Raw genomic sequence first — 6353 nt, forward strand, 5'->3', positions numbered from 1 at the left:
AAAAACAGCTTCTCTGCCAATATTTCACATTGTCCCTCAAGTTGCTAGAATCAAGACAACAGAGTCCAGAACAGGCTGTAGTACTTTATTTTAGCTTACAGTGGAAATACAGACATAAATCTGATACCATGGTATAACAGCATAAAGAAATTGCAGATAGCAGAAGAAAAAACCACAGGATCATCAGACTAGAGACACTGAAGAGGCTGACTCTTCTCATTGCCAGTGTGCAGGGAAAAGGGAGAATTATTTTAACAAATCAGGGAGTGATTTGTCAAAAGAATAACAAAACCGTGCAATTAGGCACCAAAAACAAGTAAGAGAGATGAGAACTCCTCAAATTGCTGGGGAGAGTTATCATGAAAAGGGTATTCTGCAGCTTTAACCAGTCAAGGCTGGGCAAGATAGAGTATTTCAGGGAGTTTTTTTAAATGCCACTGCATTGCCCTTCATCACATCTGCTGGGGTACAACTCAAATAGAAGCCTATTTATACTATTATTCCATATAGTAACATAAAACAAAGGTAGTATTTCTTCAGCCAGCATAATTTTGACCCACTAGGACTGTTTGAAGACCTTTCCCATAGTTCATAAATGTTGAACTACTGTTTTACAAGATAGTTTCTTATGCTACATGTGGTGTCATTGGAGTAATTAATTTCCTGTGGAATAAGCGATGTTTAGTCTAACTTGCAATTCTCTGCAATATATTTCTCCATGCTGTAGATGGAAAGGCTAATAAAGACTTTGATTGTGCAAATCAGAATAGATTAGGGGGGTATGTTAAGATTATTTCCCTTCCATTTAGTTCCAATAGCCCCTGGTGCAAGAAAGAGCATTGCAAATCACCCAAAGTTCAAAATATGATATAATGGCACAAAATGAACCTTTGCATGCAAAACAGAAAGAGCTTGATCTCTTTAGTTCAGCAAAAGAAAGTTAAAGGGGCCATAATGAGATTATAAATTTCTGTGAAGGGAAAATGTATAACAGGTGCTTTCAGCTTAGCAGAACACTGAGTACAAATTTAAAAATGCTTGTACCATGCACCCAAAGAATCATTTGGTTTCCTGTATGTTGGAAAAGTGTCTATCAAGCAAATAGAAGGTTAATGTTGGCAAGTGCAGAGGGAAATGAAGTTAAGGCTTTTAATTGCAAGGGTAGTGAAGCACCAAAACTTATTAAAGTCACAGTAGATTCTCCATTACTGAGCAGGGGGAAGGGGTTTCCTTAAATGTCAAGGTGTTGTTCAAATTATCATGAAGTCCAGGAAAACTCCTGGTTTCTCTGCTATGGGAAATCAAATTAGATAACTTCAGCTGTTCCTTCTGACCATGTGAAGATGTCATTGGTGTATAGAGCAGACTGGTCAGCATCTTTCAGCCTTTGCACTGCTGTGTCTTCCACCCACCTTGCAAAGGGAGGGAGGAAAAGTGCCATGAGACATTTGGATAATGCTGAATTGACAGTTTTTGCTTCCTCCAGAGATGGACAAATAAAAACAAATGAACTGAAACAGATGGCACAGAATCACAGAAAAGGTTGGAAAAGGCCCCTAAGATTGAGTCCAACCATTTACCCAGCATTGCCAAGCCCAACACTAAACCATGTCCCTAAGCAACACAGCTACATGTTTTTGGGAACACTTCCAGCATGGTATAGCATTATATCTAGGACTGCTAAATCTGAGAAAACAAATGCAGGCACAGAACTCCATGTTCCCAAAACTGGAAGAACCACCTACTTCATCTCCTACCCATCCAGCATCACTCTCAACAGCACAGCAGTAGATTTATTCAGGGATGATATATTTGTTGCCAAGCATCTTTTGTCATGTGCAGAAGTTTCACTCAGCCGAAAAATCCATATAATCATTTCCAATCACAACAGGATAATGCCCATTAATTTGTCCAGTATTTATCAAAATAATATTCATCCTGATGAGCTAATGTATAATATTAGGGTGAACACCATCTTTATGCTGTTCTTGTTGCTGTTCAGTGCTCAGTAAACTCCACTTTTGCTATCAAAGCACATTTGTAAATAAACAATCCCATGCTTAAAAGGTTCTTTGAGCACCATATCAAGCATTAAATGAGGTTGTTATTAAAGTGGGCTCCAACACTTCTGGTGATGAAGCTGAGAATCTCTGGGCTGCAGGAGGATGAGAGCAGAAAAAAATTAATAAATGTCACAGTAGTACAAACCAGTTGGCTTTGACCAAGGTAACAAGCATCAATATTTGCCTCACCTTCCCTACAAGTAACATTTTTCCTTGTATTTATAGGAATTTCCCATACTACTCTTCATGCCTATTAATTCTCATCCTGGTCACTGGACACCACTGAGAAGAGTCTGACTACATCTTCTTTACGTCCCCACACAGGGTGTTTAAATACACTGATGAGGTGTTTGCCCTCTCTGTGGGCAAACACATCTGGCCAGTTCAGAGATCAGAAGAATGAGACAGGGGGGTTTTGACAGCTGTGGAGTGGTTTCATGTCAGTCAAAATGAAGATTTAGATAATTTCTCCCATGTTTGAATTACGTCAGACTCTTCAAGATGATGCAGCTTCTCCGTCATTCTGAAAGGTAAAGGTGGTACAAGGATGAGAGTCCAGCCCTTCACCCAGTGCCTGGGCTGCTACATTTTTTCCATTTCTAGGACAGTTGATGCGTCTGGAAAAACAGTCTCCAAACCAGGAAAACCCTCAAAAAATTCATCAGACACTGCTGTTTAACACAGATTTTACTGTCCTTCCATCTTGGAAATCAAATGATTATTTTTTATCCAGGTCACAGCATCTACCTTTATATCCAGGTCATGACACTTACCCATGCTCAAGTCCTGGCATTATGAATTAAGTTGAATCCCTCCAAAAGTTCTGCAGGTCCAGTCTTAGATCCTAAAATGGATAATAATGAGCATCTCTGCAGATCTCCCTGGGCCAGGCACAGACAGCAAACCCTCCTTTCACCAGCCCAGCACAAGGAACCTGCTTCGCAAATTCTATAAAGGCAGATCTCCCAAACCTTGCAGATGTATCTGGTTAAGATGTTTCTGTTGCTGCGTGATAAAACAAGTCTGAAAATCATGGCTTTTTCTTCATGCTCTCAGGACCTAACATTAACTAAGTTCTGTTCTTAATCCAACTGCTTCCTGCTTGACATTTATCTGTAGCTTTGGCTCTAAAAGTCGGTTTGCACCATCTGTTCTGTTTTCCTGGAGGGAAATAATCTGTATTTGCCATTGTTTGATTATTAGCTACAAGCAGCACCACATTCTGCTCCTTCAGGTGTTTGCTCTGGAGAAAGATTCACCTGTTTCAGTGGTTTAACTTATTACAGGTTTGAAGTCTCATTAATCCAAAACTTTCTGGTTTAAAGAGCCTGTTTCTCCCAGTGGTGATGGTTTCCAGCCATGGGGTACCACTATCAGGAGTGATTGTGAAAATCGTGTTGAGGTCCATTGAGGTGGCAGAAGTCAAAGTCCACACCACAAATCCCTGTTCACAAAAGATGCAATCCATTATCCTTGTCTCATATTTGTTAACTCTTCTTGGAACTATAAAACATCAAAAATACATATGGAAAGAAACAATAAGAAAATTCCATTCTGAGCAAAAAAAATATTTCAAAACTGTATTTCACCGTAACACACGTGACTGGTTTTAGTGTCTCTGCAGAAGAGGGAAGCAAGATATGCCTGATGAAAGAAGGTCTTCCTCAAGAGAAATGTCCTGGAAAATTAATTTTAAAAAATTTAAAAGCACCAGAGTAATAATGGTGCTGATCTTTCTTTTCCTTTCCTGGCAGGAAACCCCTGCCTATTAAGGAATTCTTTTTAGATGAAGCTATTAAAATGTGATACAACACTCTTTTTCCACAGAAGTTACAAAGTTTGCTGGCCAAGTTCTCCCTTGAAACAGCGAGAATTCTATGGAATAAGGGAAGTTACAAGAGAATTGAAAACCAACTTTGTTAAATGTACAAAAAAGAGTTTAGTGAGGTTACAACAAGAACTTCAGTGCTTCTTAACACATTTTGCAGGTTCTGCACTTACCACCCATGGCCAAAAGATTAGGGGAACCTTTTCAGCTCAGCACATGAGCAGCAAGACTCTCAAATCCAAGAGCAGGTTTAGACTGAGATCCAGAACTTCTTTTCAGAAGGAAACAAAAACTATTTATAGGAGCATGTAGTGACAGAACAAGGGGAAATGGCTTTAAACTGGAAGAAAACAGATTTAGATTCCTTTTTAGAAAAAATATATTCACTGTGGGGGTGGGGAGCGCCTGGAACAGATTGCCCAGGGAAGCTGTGGCTGCCCCATTCCTGGAAGTGTCCAAGGCCAGGTTGGAGGAGGCCTGGAGCAACCTGGGATAATGGAAGGTGTCCCTGCCCATGGCAGGGGTTTGGAACTTGATGATCTTTGAGGTCCCTTCCAACCCAAACAACTCCATGTTTCTGGGAAGAGCTATCCCCATCCTGATGGGATGACTGGGTAAGGAGTTGAGTCCTTCTCCATGTCAGTGGTGAGAACTACAGGGATTTTTTTATTTATGCAGCCATTGTTGCTTCTCTCCTCCCATTGTTTGCTTCTCCTTTCCAGGGTCACCAAACCAGCTCAGTAACAGACTTCTCATTTGCATATTCATTACTCAGGTGAATAGAAATTCCAAATACTGATGTTCAGGCAGCAACAGACAGTTGTGTGCCAACAGCCAGCACTGCAGAGTCCACAGCACCCCTTAAACACAGTGCCCACCTTTAGGAATCATTATTCTATATTTGCTGCTTAATTCCCCTCTTGTTAATTCACCTGGTTTACCTGGTAAACCCAGGGCTGTAGCAGCCTGAAAATTACCTCTGCACTGTGTTAATAAGGTGGAAGCATCCTGAATGTGCTAAGAAAGATCTCCTGTGAACACTGCCTGTGTCTTCACTCTCACCATGCACTCCAACCTTTTGTGCCTTTGAGGCACTTTGGTGTGGGAGATGCCTGCCCAGCACTGACAGCTGGGGCAGAAAACCTCTTGGTGATGCAAAACCTTCAGTAGAAGCACTTGGAGGCCATGAGACATCCTCAAAAGCATCTGAAAGGGCATGAGAGAGCTGTGTGTGGAGCCTGAAATATTAATTTACAGTTAACCAGGCACAGACTTCATTGAAAAATGGGACCATGCTGACCATATTTATATTAATAGTGAAAATATGGAGTTTGATTTTACCTTGCATTTGTTTAGGTTTGCATTCTCCCCTACAAAAGGAAAGGACATGAGGCAAAGTGATCAGAGGTGTGAGGAAATAACCAGAGGCATCAGAAGTTCACAACCTGACAACAAAAAAACCCCGCAGTGGGTTTGTCAAAACTGCCACTGTTACAACATTTCTCTGTGCAACAGAAAATTGGAGCACAGCAAAAACCAAATGAAACTAATAAAATAAAAAATATGGGTACGCACATAAAGGAAATAAAAAAAAAAAGAAAATTACATGAGGTTTTATGTCACCTATTTTTTTTAATATCCAAATCTCGTCTGCCTAGAGAAGAACATGCCATCCCCATGGTTTATATTTCTCTAAGAGAGGTTATTAATCTGTTTAAACTGCTCCAGACTGTAATTATCACCCTTTTCTGTGAAACCAAAGCTTGAAAACTTTTGATCTTTGGTATTATTTACTGAAGCTGTCCCTGACTCAGCAGCAATCTCATAGTAAAAACTGTAATCAATACCTTATTATGGATTTTTTTTTGAGGTAAATTAGCTTTTATTCCACAGATACCTATACATTTTCTTGTTTTAGTGAGCCTTTTTTCTCTGGCTATCTACTCCTTTTTATTTAATCTCAAGTCAAAAACCAGATCTCACGATTTATTTTGAAAGGAAGCAAAACAAATGGAATATTCAGATTAAGAGGAATGTCTACAGTGGAAGCAACAGGGACCCAGGAGACCCAAATGCTCTCATCTGGCTGTGATTTGAGAGATCTGAGACTTCATTTCAAGCTGTATCCACCTCTTCTCTTCCAGCCATGTCTGTACTGTGCCTTTTACTGAAATAAAATGGGGAATCTTTGTAACAGCTCAACTCAGGAAACTGTAATTCAGGAAAGAGGAGCAGCTGCAAGAGATGAACTGTGGAGCGATACTGAACTTTTGTCCATGCTGATTTCTGTAAACAATATTCCAGACAGGGAAAGCTCACAGCCCCTGTGAAAAACCCTTTTAAACTCTGAAAAATTCAAAATCCAAAATCTATCGACTTGGTTTTCCTGAGTCATTATTTTCAATTAGTATTTTAAAAAATCTTCTTTTTCTTCCATATTTTGTTAAAGCTGTAACAAAAGA

General features: G+C 39.8%; 1 long non-coding RNA gene across 1 annotated transcript; it reads right to left on the reverse strand.

The window, feature by feature from the left end:
* Positions 1-235: 235 nt before the first annotated feature.
* Positions 236-3171, reverse strand: LOC136301179 (uncharacterized). The gene is made up of 3 exons (XR_010723805.1): positions 3035-3171; positions 2837-2907; positions 236-2586 (listed from the first exon to the last, which is right to left on the reverse strand). It is a non-coding gene; the product is annotated as an uncharacterized lncRNA (long non-coding RNA).
* Between the last annotated feature and the right edge of the window lie 3182 nt (positions 3172-6353).

This window comes from Chamaea fasciata, unplaced genomic scaffold (genome assembly GCF_029207755.1).
Source record: "Chamaea fasciata isolate MVZ Bird 193981 ecotype frontalis unplaced genomic scaffold, bChaFas1.0.hap1 SCAF_1, whole genome shotgun sequence".
Lineage (NCBI taxonomy): Eukaryota > Metazoa > Chordata > Aves > Passeriformes > Sylviidae > Chamaea > Chamaea fasciata.